Genomic DNA, 19,740 nt, shown 5'->3' with positions numbered 1-19,740 from the left:
ACTGTTAAAATGTTTTGCAGCACATTCCTGCAACAGCCAATAGGATGGAGGGAAGTTAAGTGCATATGAAAGAAATCAGAAAAAAGAGCTTGAATCGCTTTTTGAAAAATGAACACCCTTCTCAAAGGATTTGCTACTTCAATCCATGAAGATGTATCCCTGAACTGCATCAGTGTGAGTATCATCATGAAATAGGGAGACTTTCCTTGTTATGACTTTATTAAATCCAAAGCATATTATATGAGAGCATTAGATTTACCAGAAGCTTGTTCAGCACCTGAGGTCCTCAGAACAAATCCAACTCCTTTATTTAAATGCAACAGCAATTCTTTATCTTTCTCCTTGTGATTGTTAAATACGGCAAATGTCATTATTTATAAGACTAATTAATTAAAGTTGTTAGTTGCCACAATACCAAATGGTCTCTGGGCAACTCACAACAATTTTAAACCATATTAAATTTTAAAGCAACGACAACAACATTGTAATATTACAAAAAGCATGATCAGCAGTTCAATAATTAAGATATATCTCATGTAATCAAATATCTGGGAGAAGAAGGGATAAATTAATTGCAAAAAAACCAACAACCTGTCCACTACCAGTTTCCAATCAGTTTTAAAACCATGAATTAGACACACAGAGACATAGCAAAAAAATAAAAAGACACTTGGTTCCAATTAGGTTATGCAGCCTAGGCCCAGATTCAATTAAGCCAGTGTGCTAGTGGAAGCCTATGCAAACCTCCTGGTAGCTAGAGGCATCCCCCAGCCCCCACCTAAGACTTGTTCCTAAATGCTTTTTGCTTGTTTCCAAAAACAAACATCCTCTGTGACCACAGATGAAAAAAGGACCATTGTATTTTGCTATTAATAAAAATACAGAAGTGTTGAAAAGGGATGTATGAGACCCAGCTGGTTTCACTATACTTGTCCTCCCTCCCATCACCACACATCAGAGCACAAGTTGAAGACACTTTTGGTCATGAAAGGATGGTCCCCAATTTCCATTGACTCCCCCATCTGGCATCAGTCCCCCACACCATATTTCACACTTTGAGACCATGTGAAGGTACATCATGCACTCCCAAGTGTCACAACATGGGATGGAGAGGTGAGGGAGGCATGGCACATTGGTAGAGCAAATGCTTTGCATACAAAAGGTCACAGGTTCAACCCCTAACATCTCCAGTTGTAGGAGATGCTGGGAGACACCCCTGCACAAGACCCCCAAAGCCACCGCCAAACAAAATAGTCAATATTAGGAAAGATGGACCAGCAATCTAACTCAGTACAGGGTAACTTCAAATATTCACTAAAGAGGCAGCCACAGATTGACTTTTATTTATTTAAAAGTGCCACCAGTGGTTGACTGAGAATGGTATGCGCAGCCTGGTCCAGGATCTTAATCACCCTACCTAAGGATCCTGTTACGAACTCCTATATTATGATGGAGCTCAACAGTGCCAACTGGAATTTCTGGGATTTTACACACACATATACCCCAGTGAACTCTGAATAAACAACTATTCTTTACATTCTTTTTGAATGCAAGTCTTAAAGTAAAGCCTTCCTATACAATGACTCAACAGGTCCAAACTGGCAAAAATGTAAACTTCTTTTGAAGTTTAAAAGTTCAGAGTCATTAGGAAATTGGAGCTAACCTCTATGCAACTTTCTGATTCTCTACAGATACTCAGAATGGAACAGATCTCATTAAAAGGCCCAACAACAATCTATTTCTACTAAGGGACTTTTGCAGGTCTCAGATTCCCATAAATACTGAGATGTCGCTCTCAGTCTTGCCTTACTGGAAACATCTAAACAGAATCTGAAAGATGTTGTAACTCAGAACCTCTCTTCTGGAAAGAACTCTGTAACTTGTATCATAGGATCAGTAAAAGCTGGTGCCAGTTGTGACTAGTAGGAGAGAAGCCAGGGGCCCAAAATTAATAGAATCAAGTCAAGGATAGGTGGAGCCAACTAATTCTGGTTATGTTCCCATTCTCTTCCCTGCTGAATTCCACAAAGGCAGCTCTAAGGAAGAAGCTGACAGCCATTGCTACTTCTTTGACTGGTCTTAAGTAAGGGGGCAGGCAGGTAGGTGCTGCCTAAGGGCAGACTGGGGGGGCAGTGGCCCACATGCTCTAATGGACCATCCTCCATCCTGCTTATTATGAGGGGCTGCAGTTATTACTCCCAAAAGGAAACGAGGAGACTTCCAGCACTGCTGAAATGTACTGCTGAATTTTCAAAGAGAAGAAGACAAACTCACCCAGCAAAGGGCAAATGGACCAAAGAGCAGAAGACAACTTTTCTTCTATCCATTCAGAAAACACAAATTCTTGCTCCTCGGATCTCATCACATTTAAAGCCAGCAGCTTCTATATGTCACTGAAGCAAACTGTGATAGATTGAAGTTCTTCACCATTCCACTAACTCCTTAATTCCACTACCGCCTTAATTGCCATGGGGGAAAAGAAATTGCCATCATACTTCAAACATCTAAGATTAATAACAAATGCAGAGGATAATTAAATGGGGAGATTTAAACTCAACTAAATTCATCCATTTATTACACACTTGGTTGCCTGACTAAAATTAGGTAACTAATCTGAATATGACTGATGAGAAATAATAGTAATGAAGGAACATTTTTTTATTTTTTAAAAAGCACAGGACAAAGATAAGTACTTGCCCTAAGTGCATTTTTTGCTCTTGTTTACAAAGACATTCCATCTTGCTTTGTATGTGGTATGTGTGATTGCAAGGCATAAATGGAGCACACTGTTAATTAGTCAACACAAGCAGGATCATTTGTTTTTGCTCATGTTTAGGCTTTGATCTAAATTTCTCTTGCAATTCCTGTCAAGATTGTTTGTCACACTTTCACACAATAAGTGAGCAGTAGAGGAACTGCTAAGCCCATATCCAGCCACTTCTGCTTGACTCGTCTTGCGCTATGTGTCTTGAAGGAGAGGAAGGTAGCATTTGATGCTCTGCCTCAAGCAGCAAGATGTCTTTCCGGAAGGCACATCTGAAATCTCCTTTCCCAGGCCGCTCGGAAAAAGACAGAGGTTGCATTGCAACTGGTAGAGGGACACCAGTGAACACAAAGACGGGCTCCATTTGGGATTGTTAGAACAGGAGCTATGTTCATTGCCACCAGCTTCTGGGAACTGCAAGTGGGAAGGGTGATGTTGGGCTAGATGGGCCTTTGGCCTGATCCAGCCTGGTTGTCTTTACATTCTCAAGGCTTCCTGTTGCCCCCTCCAAGGGTCTCTTGTGGGATGGGTTTCTTAATAAGACATCTGCTAATGAAAGCTGCCTTTAACCGTGGTGGTGACATTCTGCAGAATTTTCTGAAACAAAAGTGCTCCAGGCCACGTTTTGGAAACAAAAATATATCAAACTCAGCAAAAAAATATTTTAGAAAATGTTGGGAAGGAAACTGTATTTGCCATTTTTTTATTATTATTTTTAATACTCAAGGAACGTAGAATGAAAATAAGAGCTGATAGTTTCTGGAACATTTTCTATACTCAGAGTTTTGCTTTTGATGTTGCCAGCTTCATATAGCTAGGAAGACATGTGTGTCTGAGCGCCATGGGAGAGTACAAAAAGAAATTGAAAATAAGCTCCTGTGTTTAGAAAAAAAAATAGCACGGCCTGAGCAGAGGGTTTGTGACTGAACAAAGCCGTTGTGAAGAAGCCATGCCCGTGGAACAGAACATTTTGTGGTGGATGTGGCTACTGGTGGCACATGGCTTGCTAATGCTAGTAACAGAGCTGCCAAGCATCCTAGAGAAATCATAGATAGAGATAAGCCAGGGAAGCAGAGCAGAGGAGTGTGGAGAAACAAAGCAGAGCCAGGGAGACTCTGTTGTTCAGGGAAGGTCCCAGTCTAACTAGAAGCCTTTTATAGCTCTTTCTGTCCTGGTGGACCCAAAGCGAGCCTGGGTGGGAATTCCGAAAGCTCACCAGAGATGGCAACCACACTTCCAACCCAAGATTCTTGGTTCTGACTGCTAGTGCAGTTGTTACCTTCTGTTTAAGATTTAATAAGTAGAAGGTGGAATATGAGATTCCCAATGAACATCACCCTAGGTAGAATCATGGTGCTGAGGCAACATTTCAAAAGGTCCCCTAGAAGGGAGGTATTTCTGAACCCTTCTACTTCTTATATATGTAAAATGTGTGTTATTACCATGGGACTGTGGCCTGTCTCGAAATATGTGAGTTTAGTCCATGTTGTTCTGATAGTATAAAAGGAATGAAATTTGCATCCTGGGGCAAACTAGCATTGCCAAGTTGTATTTCAAGAACGTGGGCACTGGGGGTGGCTCATATAAAGAGTTTCATGGGAATGTGGTCCTTATTTTCTATGTGGGTATCTGATACAAACAAAGCCTGCACAATATGTGAACCACTAACCCAGGGGTAGAAATCTTTTTTTCAGCTGAAGGGCTGCATTCCATTCTGGGCACTCTTTTGAGGGCCACATGTCAATGGTGGGGCTGCTCATAAATTATTGCATTTGTACAATTTGCTAATTGCCGCACATACGCACACCGCAAACTGTTCTCCAACAAGAGGCATGGTCAGAGTTCAGGGATTTATTCTAGCTAGGCATAAAATACTGAGGGTGTGAAGCAGGTCAAATGAAAGATTTCCGAGGGCCAGATGTTGAGGCCCCCAGCCAGAGTTTTCACATAACTGTAGTAAGCCATAAGCAGCACCCCATTTAGGCTCAATCAATTTCTAAGGCTAAATGAATCTACTGCCTTTCTAGGACTGCAAAAATGGTGGAATTCTCAACCACTTCCCAGGCCCCATTGGTTGGGTGATGGGTTGCATTAGGTCACAAACAATACAGGCCTAAGAATAAGAATAGATGTTTCAAGTAATGTAAAGTCTTTGGAACTTTGCAAGCTGGTCAGAAATAGTATAAAGACAGCAAGAACCAAAGTGTTCTGTAGGTTGGTGCAAGGATAGATGCCATGCTGGGAAACCCTAGCAGAGAAGTGAAACTTCAAGCAGCAGTTATTCTGAGTTCTGCAGTGCTAGGAGTGTTGGGCAAAGTTCATTTGTTCCACACTTGTCTCCTGTGATATCATTTTACAAAGGTTGCAGCAGCAAATATTACAAGCATGCACCTCATACTCTTCAGATCATACCATCATGTGCCTTGCTTTTGGTGGTACATTACATGGAAATCATTTTTGGGATCTCTGGACACCAAAAACAAAGTTTTGGGGAACAGGTTTATGCTAGGACCTAAAATGAAAGTCCCAAATAGATATACAGGTAAGAAACTTGGGGATGAACTTTGCAATCCACAGCATCAATTCAAAGAAACAAACTAATGCCCTCAGGAACAACACTGGGAAATGTAATGGTAAACAGAAATACATGCAATCCTGGAAACAAACATAATTGTCTTTTTATTAGAACTGGGAAGCGAAAATGAGAATAAGGGGAAATGAATGGAACTAATCAGGCAAAGCTAGATTCAGTTGGCAGCCTGAAAAGCAAATACGCACAGTGAAAGTATTTTTTTAAAAGAAAATAGTAATTCCATTATAATAATAGTTATGCACACATGCTATATGTATGGCTCTAATCCATCCAAAATGTTGTCTCAACACTCACACCTCTGTGCCAGAATGTTTTCACTGCATTGTTTCAACTTCCTTCACACACACACAAAGGTGAAAAGTTACCATTAAAATAGGTTAAAATAACTCCAGAGGTTTGGAGAGAAGAAACATGAGCCACAAAGGTTCTGCTAAAACTCACTCTTTCATCAACCCACCCTATTGGGCTCACTTAATCAAGAGGGTGTGTTTTATATATATTGGCAGACTGAGGTATTAAGAAAATGAATCTCAACATGAAATGAACTTTCTGCCTTTTTCAGATTGGGCAGGATTATTACATATTTTGGATATTAAAACTGCAAAAGTGAAATAAATCTTTTCCATAGACACATTATATACAAAACATAGACACCATGAAAATACAGAGCAGGATGCTACCTCCCCAGTGTACACCTAGGGAACCGGGAGGGAGGAGAGGATGCTGTGTAGCCACCTCACATATTCAAAGATCAAAACAGGTGAATTTAAATCTTGAAGAAAATAACATTGCCAGCTCACATTAACAATGAAAGTAATCTATCAATCCTGACATCAAGCCGTGACAGGAAAGAGTCAAGGGTCAAAAAGATCAAGGGTCAAAGGAGCTTGTGGTTGGCACTTTGGGCCTCCCCATCAAAAGCAGCACACCTTCTGGCCTAATTTTATCCTCATGAAGACTTGAGATGCATATGAGAACGTGTTATTTTCCAGATCAGTTCTTCTGACACCTCTAAATCTATATTTTATGAGAATCTGTCTAGCTGATGCAAGCTGTTGCTTTGGAAAGTTTTGTTTGAAGAATATTCCAAGTTTGAACGGGGCAGGGGGTTTCCCACAGGTTCATTCATGGGCAGTCCCATTTACCTCAGTGGGTGTTACATATGCTTTCTGGGCTGTTTGAGATATGTCTTCTGAGTGATCTGCAAATTTCCATATGCCTATAATTTCCAACTGCACTATGCAACTGGTAGTCAGAAATTACCGCGGTGCTATTACTCAGTCACTTGATTACACTGCAATTTCTGTAAAAGCAAGCTGATAACTGTTTAAGGGCTGGGTAATTTATACATTTGTTGTTAACTACTTTAGGATTACCTAATGCTCGAGAGAAAATCATAGGCATAACATGCCTTCCCTTTTGCAGAACAGGAGGCACCAAATACCATGCACTTCAAATGGCAACTGAAGACTCATCTGCTTTGACAGGTTTTCCTTGATCTTTAAGATGTTCTTAAAGTGTGTTGCTATTTTTATTTTTGCCTTTTTAAAGATTATTTTATTATATGGTGTTGTATTTCAGTTTCATTATTTGATTTATGCACACACATACATTCTGTTATTTGCCCAGTTCACATTTTGGTTTGCAGCAAAGTGAGCACTTTCTATTCTGGCTTATGCGAGATGCAGAGAAGTTAACTGTTTATTCAAAGAAATGACACACAACTCGGCAACACTTCCCAGTAAGTCTTGTCCCCACAGAGCAGTTGCCAGGATGGATGGTCCCTGCCTTCAACCCCTTCTAAGGTTCCTCCTCTGCCAGATGTTTCCCAAGCAGTCTCAAACTGTGTATGGGCATCTCTAATCTCTGTTCCACTCTACACATCACTCTGCATGTCCTTGGAGACTTGAGATTCCGAGATTCTCTGTATGTGGCAGGGCAAATACTTTAATTGATGCTAAAAGGAAACCAAGGAGCACTAACCATGGTTACTTGTTACACTGAAACCTGGCCAAACCATGGTTATTCTTAACCATGGTTTGGTGAATGAAAACACATATACTTTTACATGAAACATTTGTCTGTTGCAGCAGCTAGCCATAGGACTGACAACATATTTTAAGTGTGCTAATCCTATCTAAACACTCAAAAGCTACAATTCTCTGACATTACCTAGAAATAAAGACCAGGAGGTTTACTTCTGGTTAGAGCTGTATAGGATTGTGCTGTTACTTAGAATCATAGAATTGTTGAGTTGAAAGGGATCCCCAGGAAATTTGTTCCACTGAAACTGAGAAGTCTGCTTCCAGGTAAATGTATGTAAAACTCAACTGAAAGTGAATCAAGGCTTCAGAAGCGACTAGTATTCCCCCCCCCCCCCCGGATATTCTAATAACTTTAAGAAAGTGAGTTAGCACTTCATTTGCATGTAGTAAATGTTTAGGGAAGCTAGCAAATGTTTAACCATTTCTCACCCATGGGGACTGCCCCCCACCCGAAACCAGGATCTTCCCATGCTTGTTCATCTACTCTTTGTCTGCTAGCTGAACAGAATTTGGGTGGAACCTGAAATGTGTTACTTGTCCTTTCAGAGAATATAACCAAGGCAATATGACAGTCCTTACCTGGGTGCAATTATTTTTGCCTTTACTTTATAAGGAAATTGATCAAACTTACTGAGCAATCCAACCCCTGACCCACCATACTCAAAGAGATTTGGATGGGGTGGAGGCGTTCCTCTGCCCAGCTGTGCTGAGCTGTGTCAGCAGGGAGACACCCCAGCCCATCCACCAAAAGCTCAGGAGGGCTGAAGCTACTGCTGGTGGTATTACTACTGCTGGTAGCCAGCATAAAGCTCTGAAGCAGGTCATTTCAGAGGGAAGGATCGTGAGCTGGCCCAGCAACCACAAGTTGCAGTAGTGGGCTGATCCAGGCCTATTAGCCACACCCATCCTGGTGCTGGTATAGCAAAACAGCTTGCTTTTCCTAGCCAGTGTAATCAACAGGACTGTGCAGGCAGTAGTGACTTTGCTGCTCCATTGAGCCATGCTGCTGTCCAGCCACGGTGCAACTTGTGCCTTTACTCTTTCAGTAATACCCAGAAAAGAATGGGTCAGGGATATTTACATGAAAGTACATACACTTTATCGGGTCCTTTTACCACCCCTGAAAACTGGGTATGTGTGTGTGTATATATATATGTGTGTGTGTGTGTGTGTGTGTATATATATATATATATATATATATACACACACACACACACACACACACACACACACACACCAGCTTCAACATTTATGTCACCGCAAGACACATATAAGCTATGCGTAGGTGGGAGAGCTGACAACAATCAATTTTTCTACATGACTGTCTGGAAAAAGAGAAAATTGCATGTAGATAATAAATAGTGTGGCAAGATGCTGCACGTATTATTATCACAATAACTTGCACTGTTTGAAGTGTAGAGGAATTAAGATAACTGAAGTTATTGTAAATGTGCCATTGACCTCTCAGTACCACAAACCAGTCATCCATGTGTACTAAATAAAAAGTGTCGCCTTGAAGACATCTAGCTTCTGCTATGAATATTTCTAGCACAGTCGACCCAATTTGAGCACAGAGAAATATTTCTGCTATTCTCAGCAACTCAGGCTTAATGTAGATGAACAAAACCCAGCTGTGTTTATTCTGCTTCATAAATCATCATCATAAGCCAGAGATAATGACAAAGGAAATAATCTAATTCTGACTTCTCGGTGTTTATTTTCATTTACAAATGGCATTAACTTAGAACTGGGGGACTTGCTTAAACCCAGAGGTACAGGAATAATCAAAATGGAACCAAAATAAAACTCTCATATGATAGTTAAGGAAAAGACTGCACTCTGAAATAACAGGAGTAGCTCTCTCCCCCACCCTTAAAATCAGGCACCTCATTACATTTTGGTTCAGTTCTGTGGAATGCTCTGAACACATTTTAATAGTGCTTCAATAGGTTTTGCCCATGTGGCTTGTTACCATAGTGAATTCCGATTATGACAACCTCATGTCCTGTCACTAGAAGCACCTTTTGAAAGCCACAACACCTTGATCCAAAAATAGTAATCAGCTGCAGAAGCAGAGCTTTGCCAGACACTTTCTCAGCTGTCTTAGCTTCTGCAGTTACAAAAAGACATGCACATCGTCATGGCATGGTGGGCTTAGCATGCTCAGCTTTGTGAGCACCCACCACCTGTTTGGGCAGGGCTCAATCCAGTCTAGCCCTTGTCAGTGTCGATTCAGCCAGCTATCTGTTTGGCCAGCATGAGGAGCAAAATCAGTGTGTCCTGTGGCAGTGGACTCAAACCAGTGTTCAGCAGTGGTTGGGGCAGAGGGAGCAGAGACAGTGTCCTCTCAATGATGATGGTGCTCTGCTTGTTAGGATGGGGTGGAAAGAAGCGATGGTAAGGTCATGAGAGTTCCTGGTTGGTGGTGGTCCTATATGCCTGCCTGCACCTGCAGGGTTGCCAATGTTGACTTCCTCCTCTGACCTCACTCCACCCCAATCTGACTAGTGCATGCTACCATGGGAGCCAAAATATGTGCCAGAAGACAAATGCAACAATTTGGTCAAGCTACTAAATGGAGCATTTTCTTTCTTTAGAATTCAAGTGACCCAATCACCTGTAGATTCATCAGTCTCATTCTAAAGCACTGGTGGTCTGGTCCAAAATATAAGGCGTTGCAGTAAGGTATCAAACTTTCACTTTAATGAGCTTTGCTTTGAATCTTAGGGACTGTACTAATATCCTGCATGAAGAATTCATCAATTGGTAAGTGGATTGATAGTGCATCCCTATGCAGCAAGTAAATCATGCTGCACGAATGGGCCTTTCTCCCCAGTGGACAAAGAAACAACAATAACTCACCTTCATGGGTTCCTTAGCGGATAAATCTGATTTAAAGCATCAATTATGTACAGCCTGCAGGCTGTAGAAATAAGAGCAGTGAAGCAATAGCTAGACCATCCAGTTCTCAGATAAAGGATGGCTATCCCACCTTTCACAAGGCAAGAGGTTCACTCTCTTTCTTTCACAGCAGTTCCCCAAATAAACTAAGTCTTTTGCTTCTTCTCAACAGCATTTTTAAGTGTGTGCTTTGTCACAGCTGCTACCTGAGAAAAACAGATCCAACGCTAGCAAGACACACTACCATTATTTTGCTCATTTACAGCTATGGCAAAAGTGAGAGTGTTGAGGGTGGGGTGTGGGATTGACTTAAAATAACAGTGTTCAGCCTTGCCAGAAGAAACATTTCCATTAGTGGTCAAACATGCAAGTGATCCTCATCTTCCTTTTTCCAAATTTCACAACAAGAAATTAAAAGTCTTGAACAGCCAAGAAATATACATTCTTCTGTGTTTCTGTAGGATTGCCAACAATTCCCTTCCTTTATTGAAGACAATATTGATTTTCATCCTACCCCTTAACATCAAGAAAGAATGGAAACACATATGAGGTCTGGCAGGCTCAACAAGTGGCTAGTGATGGATCACCCATACAGTAGCTGCAACTCAAGAGGCCTTGCATTCAGCACAGAAACATGTTTTTATGCAACCCATAAGACAGAAACAGACCATATTTTAAAAGAAATGTGAAGCAAATTTTGAAAATATGGAACCCATCCCATATTCAAGGCTTGAACTTGAGCCTAGGCACCACTTTACAACATGGATAATACTTGCTATAGGGAGAATACTTCGCTGTTGGGAAACCATGTGTAAATCAAATATACTGCATCACTTGTGATGGCACACAAACATCAACTATGTCATATGTGCATACACATAAAGAACATGAATTGAAAATCCCCAGACAATCATACCTTCTACACAAACACAAATTAACAAATGGGCACAGATGGCATAAATGTGGTCTGTGAGATGTTTTCCTTAATGACATGAACTTTGGGTAGGAATTCATTACATATGAAGTTGCCTTAAATTACTGCTTCTTGAGTTATCACAGGAAGAATTGGCTGCTTTCAAGTTTTATCTGTTTTAGCACCATTTCTTACAGGCTTGGAATCATGCCAGCTAGTACCCTGGGTGCTATTCCTAGTGGCCTCATGGAACTATTCTGCTATCTATTCCTTCCAATGGATGAATAACTTTCAGGGTTGTACCTGCTAATCTTGTGCATATTCGCTTAGAAATACTGGGGTTTTCATTGGGGTTTATACCTAAGTTGTTTTCATTGGGGTTTAGACCTAAGTGTGGATAAGATTGTAGCCTAGCTACCTGTCAGGAATAGCAGCACGCAAAACTGCCCTTCAATTAGTCAAGGCTTCCTTCTCTTCTTTTGTTCCTAGTCTAATCAGTGGAAGTTTTGATTTCAACAGTTAAGGAATTCACCGACCTCTTCTGTCTTGTTAATGACACAGAATACATTGCACTAATCCAGCAGTGGACTACTGGTCAGGCTGTCTCTGTCAAGAAGCAGCCACAGCTGTTGAACCAGACAAAGCTAGTAAAAGACTTTGTTCCTCAAACAGCAAAAACTAGTTCAGTAAAAGATATCACTTTATGTACTTAACATATGCAGAGTAAGTGTGATATTCCACTATAATTTTTTTACAAATAAATCAGAGTGATTATCTAGGAGGGAAGTCAACCATCTGGAAAAATTGCATATTTAAGTCCAATTCTCTATATGCCATTAAGGCAGCAAGGTTTCCAGCAAATTGGCAGTTCTTCCCATAGTTATAAAACTGCAGTGCCAAAGTCCTCATTAGAAGGCTGGGGAATTCCACCAAACACTGGTTATGAAACAGTACTTTCATTCTCTAAAAAGAAAGAAGCATTTTATCTCTCAAATAAAGCAGTAGTCAAAGCCAAACCATGACAGAGAGACCGAAAGAAGATATATATAACTCATGTTCCTCTCACTTCCAGATAACTATGTTTGAGATGCCCACAGACACAAGAAAATACTACTGGGAACTTAGACTAACATTGGTGATGGTGGTTTTTATTGGTCAGATATGCCAGTAAAGAAAAGACTCCACCTTACACACAGTAGTAGCATTACTACCAACAGTATACCACTAACTGTAATACAAAGTACTGGATACTCACCTATTCCATTTTACGGGTTAATGCCAAAGATTGAATTACTCCAGCTATTGTATATATTATGAAATTACTTTCTTTCTGGAGGTATAATCTACTTCTATTACATATTTTGGAAAGTGATTTTCTGTCTCTCTGTTCTCTATGAATCTGGGAGCCTCTTGAGATATCACCACCCAAATTGGCATGACTGCTCCCCATGTGGATAAGCCACTTTTGTAATTTTTGGACACCTTTGGATGCCATTTTGAATCAAGACAACAGACCAAGATGTTCCAAACAATACCAGTTTAGAAGCTTCTCAAGATATCATCGGTCAACTTGGCATGAAAATTCCCAAGACAGAGAAGTGAGTTCTGGCTTACATTTGGATACCATCAGACACTGTTTTGAGTCCAGATGCCGGACTAAATCATTCCAAATTGTGCTGATTTGGACACCTCTGGAGATACCACTGCTCAATTTGGCATGATAGTTCTCAAGATCAAGGAGTGGGTTTTGGTCTATGTTTAGAAACAGGTGGATGCCTTTTGAATCAAGATGGTGGATCACACCATTCCAAACTACACCAATTTGGATGCCTTGGAAGATATCATTGTCCACTTTGGTAAGACAGGCCCTGAAATTGAGGTGTGAATTTTGGTCCAAACACCAATTTGAATTACGATGGTGGGCTAAACAGCTGAATTGATGGAGTCAGTTGTGGGTGGCAAGTGAGCTGGGTTCAGCTCAGAAGGCCGATTCCTATGAGTAGCAGGCAGCTGTGTAAGTGACAACTGGGAAGAGGAAGTGGTGGCGACGGTCATGGGGACAGCTGGGACCTGAACCAGCACATGTTGGGGCAACAATATGGGAGGGAGCAGCAGAATAAGGAGGTAAAGCAGGCCTGGCCCAGAAACTGAGTCATTAGTCAGGATGCAAAACAACTACAGTGATTGATATAAGGAGTCAATGAATGTAATGATAACTTAAAAGCAAGTAAAAGAGAACACCGAGTCTTTCTTTTCTTCTCTTAGTTCATCTGTGTCTGTAGCGATACCAGCATTTTGCAAGAAGGCACACTGGAAAACCTTTACAAGGACTATGACGATAGCTTGAAAATATTTATGAATTGCAACTGGCAGAGAAAGATAGTGATAACACTTACATGTTACACTAGTAAGTGCCTTGAAGGTGTGAAGCTACTGGCATTAGTCACTACATGATGAATCACCACTGATGACTCCCTTGCACCATTGTAGGCAAATGCCCCAAATGGAAACCATTGATCCATGTTGACTCAGCTCATCACAGCTGATGTCAGAAGTGTCAATATGCAAACACATCTAAACACCTATTTATATTACTTGTTTCCCTCCCATTTAAAAGGTTTTTTTAATGGTTTTTATTGGTTTTAAAGGATTTTCATCAGTAAATCTCAAATTTTCATCAGCACAATCTTATCCAAAATAAGCACCTTTAAGTCCCCTTCATTTCAGCAGGAGTGATTTTAAGCTTAACTCTTAGAGAAATTAATTGCAATTAAAAGCACTTAACTATAATGGTTTGTACATCAGGGGCCAGCCTGGTGTGGTGGTTAAGAGCGGTGGGCTCGTAATCTGGCGAACCGGGTTCGCTGCCCCACTCCTCCACATGCAGCTGCTGGGTGACCTTCGGCTAGTCACACTTCTCTGAAGTCTCTCAACCTCACTCACCTCACAGAGTGTTTGTTGTGGGGGAGGAGGGGAAAGGCAATTGTTAGCTGCTTTGAGACTCCTTAGGGGGAGTGAAAGGCAGGATATCAAGTCCAAACTCCTCCTCTTCTTCTTCTTCTTTCAGTGGCAATAAAGTGCAACGATAGGAACATCAGACAAAAGAAAGTATTTCTTCAAATGGGGAACAGTTAAAATAGCAAACTCGCTCAGGCAATATGTAGATCTGCCCACTAATCTGGATGGCTTTGAATTAGACAAATTCATGAAAGATAAGGGAATCAATGACTGTCAGTCAGGATAGCTATATTATCTCTAGCATCAGATGCATTAGGCTCATACCAGTTTGGAGATCACAAATGGGGGATTGCTATTGCACTTAGGTCTGCTTCCGAAAGGCATCTGGTTGGCTACTGCAAGAAGAGAATGCTGGGCTAGATAGGTATTTGGCCTCATTCAGCACGGCTCATATGTTCTTGCATCAACAGTTCATATGCTCATGCGCACACACCTAACACATGAAGGGGGAAGGGGGCATGCCTCCTGACCCTGCTCCAGCCACAGTGGACCACTGGGAAGGGATACCTACACATACAAGAGCTGTCCAGACTAGTGGGAATCTCAATCATGCAGGGGTCTTGCTGGCTTGGAAAGTCTAGACAGGTACATTATAGCCAACCTTTTCTAACCCTCCACTGAATGCATGGAGGTCAGCAGCACAACCAGGAATGTACCTATAGGGCAAGGGCCAGCAGGTTCTGTTATATGCATGGGTTGGAAGCATCTATAAAATCATAATTTCTATGCACTGCAAATATCAGTAGCTGGAGTTTTCTAAAATTTCTAAAATCTGCCTTCAGGAAAAGGCTAAGTGCAATCATATACTTATAAGTGTTAATTATAATTTCAATTTATTAGTCACTTTAAGCAATTTACAAAACTTTAAAGCTTAAGGATGTCATGAAACCAGAAAAAGCACAACACGTTGCAATAAAAAAACCCATGCAATAAAGAAATATAAAAGAAACATGAACAAAACAGCAGAATAACCTCAGCAGAAAACCATATCGTTCAACAGTAAAATCATCATTATCCTAATCAGTCAAATGAATGGGAGAATAGATATGTTTTTATCTGGTGTTGAATGGCACTGGGGAGTGCATTCCACAGGTAGGCAGTCACACATGAAAATGCCAGCTCCCTTGTTACAACCCTCTGAACCTGCATTGGAGGGGGCACCTGTCAAAGGCCCTCTGATTAAGATCAAGAGGTCCAAGTAGGTTTGGACTGGGAGAGGCACTCCAAAAAATATTAGGGTCCTGAACCACATAATGTCACTAAAACCACTGGAAAAGTGAAATAGGCAGTGGGCAATGGACAAGTGAGTCAGGAAGCAATGCAACAGTTTATTGTACCAACCAAGTTCATTCATACAATTATTGGAAATGGAACTATCAGAACTATTACTGAGGGCTACGGTGGTTGTCATAGTAGTAGTATTCTGGCTCTAGAGATATTCTACACAGCTAGTGACCCTCACAAATTTCTCTGCATCAAATTTTCCACAAAATTTTGTAGTTCCAGATACTCGAACTTGTTTGCAAAGTAGCAAACATTTTTCCATTAAAAAAACCCACAAAATTAATTTTAGGCATTGTTCTAATTGCCACACATGTTCAGTTTTCCTACAATTCTCCATTCACGTCTTATTCTTCTCTTCCTCTCTGCTAGTTACAAGTGTGCATTAGGACACAGTGATTAAAACGATCACATAATCACATCTAGAATCCTTTTTGTGCTGCAATTTAAGCAATGCATTTTTCCCCCTTCTGCAATCTCCCTCCATTCTCATGTGCATGCCCACACATACTAACATACTATATGTACTCACATTTTTGAGAAATACCAACAGTGTCTGATGACTGGACTCTGGAGTCAATGAACATTATTTTCCTTTTAGAAAACATTTCAAGAAGTCAGTTTATCCACTTCATTCACAAACATCTCAAGATACGACCGACATTATTTTAAATTATATCTCAATTCCTTAATTCACATTCATGCAAGGCAGGTTCTGTTTTAGTTAAAGAGGAAGTTGGATTCATCAGTTGTGGCATGAATGTGAAGAAACAGAAAAAGGTTATTCAAGGGCAACTAACTGTTTACATGTCTTCCAAGTTTTTCTTCAACACATCAGTGATGACGGGGTAGATGAATTTCCTCTTTAAATAAATGTTGATTTGAGACCAAAATAGCTTCACTGGTAATATGTATCACTCCTTCTGGCATTTTTAAACATTCCTTACCCACCTCATAGTTAAAAAATAACATAAAAATTTAACTATCACCAAGACTTTAAAATGCTTAAAAATGTAGTTGTTTCATGCCTCATTCTTTTTGTTGCTGATCTTGGGATCTTTTATCAACTCCCTTCTATTTGGATCTCTCCAGGTACATGCAAGGGGATGTCTGGAGGAAATCCCTCTTTGTTACTGAAGTTGATGTGACTGCATGCACATCATATATCTGAAGCACATTTCCCACCAAAAAATCCTTGGAACTGTAGTTAACCCTTCATAGAGCTACAATTCCCAGGAATCTTGGGCTGTGTGTGTGTGTGCTTTAAATACATGGGGCATACACAGCCCTAGTTAAAAGGGGGAAGAATGAAACAGTCCTTGCATCTTCATTTTATAAGGCCAAGAGGATATCTATCCCTAAAGAATAATCATTGCCTATACATAAAGGAGAGGTTCACAAAAAAGAACTGTTCATTTAATACCCAATAATAACAACCCTTATGACTCATAGGTTTCTTGTTAAAATACAAAGCACATAGAAGGGTGTGGATAACCCAACCACTTTTATTCCAGTTTGTTCCAAATTGTAATAATGATCAAGGTGTCTCCCCTGCCAGGTAAGTATCCAAATTGTAATAATGGAACATAAGATACTTTTCTTGAAAACAGCATTTAATGTACCACTTCCCCATTATTCCACTTGTGAAGACTGAATCTAGCTACTTTCCAAATGAATCTGAAAAGGTTTATCATCTGTCAAAATATTTCCAAGTTGCCTAAATCTGGTGCTATGTCACAATATTTAATTGCAGAGAGCCTATATCATTAAGCAAGCAGCTCCATCAAACTGTTTGAAGTGAATACACTGTCAAAGAAACAAAACAACTGCAGAGAAGTCTGTAGAAATTCATGACATCTATAATGAGAGTTTAAAAATGACTGGAAGGGTGGTGAAAGAAATGGAGAATAAGTAATTAGATGGTGATTACTCTGCTTCCTGGTGGCTCCAGGATAATCAGGTACTTATCAATAATGTTTTATGGATCAAAATTAAAACAAGGAAGAGGTGGCTTTGAGGAGATGAAGTATATTCAGAGCCTCCATATGCTCCAGTTTGTTTCTTCTACCAACTAAAGGCTTGATCCTTACTCACTGGCTTGTTGATATGGATGGACTCAGCATAACCCCATTGTCCTGCCCAGACTGAGGGTTTGTAGATATTTCAGAGCTGGATGTAAAGCAGGAATGGAGAACCGTTCTTCACATTCCCTTCTAGGCAAGCATCCAAGGGCTGTATCCAGTGGTGGGCAAGGATGGAGGGGAAAACGGGAGGAGCAACAAATGCAAATTTTATCTTTGCACAATAGGTCTGTTTCTACACACCCCTCTCTATCCTCCATCAAGACTAGCAAGAGGTATTATTGGAGTTCAAATGCGGAGGACCAGATGGAGAGTCCCAGAGCTCCACATTTACGCCCTGTGCCTAAGCTTCCTCACCCATAAAGGGAAAGGTATAAAAATATGCTTTGATGTCCTTGCACATCATTTGTGTTTAATGTGCATGCTCAGTTTTCAAAACTGTAATAGCTTGGAGGTGGAAAACAATCTGTAGCCAAATGAAAATGTAGGTGCACCTTGGGGGGGTTGGGGGGACCCCAAAACCCATTTTTTTTAAATAAAACACCATTATAAGAACTTGTAGTCTCAGAACTGAGGGGATTAAGTGATTGAAAGTCCAGTTCATAGAAGATGTTTGCTCACACAATATAAGCTGAATTATATTGCAATTAACCAGAGGAACAGTGTATATGGCAAGAGTGGAATGTCCAGGGCAGAAAATATGGAAGTCAGTCACCAGTGGGTTGAGTATCTAAAGAGAAGAGAAGGAAGGGAAAAGGGGGTAAGGATTAAAAGGAAAGTGATACTGTCCAGACTAATATTTCGTTGGAGGCCTCAAGTTTGAGCTAAATGCTCATCTAAAATAAATCTATCAGTCTCGGCACAAGCTATGAAAAGCTGTTAGTCAAAAACAGGAAACTCAATTTCATATATAGCTGGATTTCTCCACCTGAATTTTCATATGACATTTAACTTCCCTTCAAAGAATTGTGTGTTTTCTTTTTAAAACCTAGTGGTCTCCCCAAAGCCCACAATAAACACACTGCTGGAGGTAAGTTATAAAAATAGACTACAGCATGTAGCTGAAAGCAGGAACATCATTATTTTGGTTACATGCAACAGCAGAAAGATAATATTCTGAAATGCCGTTCTATTTTCTATTTTGAAATTCCAGTTTGATGCAAGGCATTTGCCATGACATTTCCTGTCACATTTTAAAGTAAAATAGCACCTGGAAAATAGTCGGATGATTCCAATTCCAGTGCAGGTACACCTGTCTATACATTTCTGTTTAAAAGCTGTTTAAATGAGTCCAGCTGCTGCTGAGGCTACTTCAGGGCAAGCTAATTTCTCACTTATGCAAATTTAAAGGATTCAGAGGCAGCCCCAGAAACAAAACATAGGAATTTCTCACAATGTAGAGGCATTTAAGATCCATGTATTCTTTTTCAATGGGAAAAACAACTAGACTGTATGATCAATACAAAACTAAGTTGTATGCAAAAAAAATGTATGATCAAAACAAAACTAACTTGTATGCAAAGAATAAGTATCCCAGTTTATAAGATCATATAATTAAACATAGGATTCTGGAGCCTGTATTAAGTATATGAACAAGGGGAGGGAGAGATCATTCTTCCTTACAACGTGATAGGTGCATTTACGTTTTTTGATGAGATTACTTTCCTCTCCAACACACTACCCAGAGGCATTTGAAAAGAGAAGGACAATATTATATTGGGTTAATCAGAACTTTATTTCCTAAGTAGGTCAGATTTTGAAGCAAAATCTTGAAATCTTATGCAGTGTTACAGGAGAGATGTACAGCCAAGGTGTTAATCACTTTTTAAAATACAAAAAAGACTTCTGCATAAATGTTAAATGTAGCGCTTTAAAAATGCACAGTCACACACCTGAGGCTGTTCTTTCACTGTCATTTTAATCCAGTTTTTAATAACCAACTGAATTTTAATTAACTGAATTTCTGTATTCATTTACAGTTCCTATTTACAAAAGACTGGGAGCCCCTGACTCAATATAGTGTGTCTTTAACCCTTCTTTATTTAAGTAGATTAAGAATGGCTACAAGAAAAAACAATTACTTAAAATAATATAAAGATCTAATGAAGCAAAATGGTATTTGCCCTTCGCCTGTAAGCTGGGGC

At 40.2% G+C, this 19,740-nt stretch overlaps 1 protein-coding gene across 9 annotated transcripts in view; it reads right to left on the bottom strand.

Moving 5' to 3' along the window:
• The window catches only part of HDAC9 (histone deacetylase 9), a 472,213-nt gene that overhangs the window by 344,226 nt on the left and 108,247 nt on the right, over nt 1–19,740 (bottom strand). The window lies entirely within an intron of this gene.

This window comes from Podarcis raffonei, chromosome 12 (assembly GCF_027172205.1).
Source record: "Podarcis raffonei isolate rPodRaf1 chromosome 12, rPodRaf1.pri, whole genome shotgun sequence".
NCBI classification, from domain to species: Eukaryota; Metazoa; Chordata; class Lepidosauria; order Squamata; family Lacertidae; genus Podarcis; species Podarcis raffonei.
This window is presented reverse-complemented; position numbering and strand designations above follow the sequence as displayed.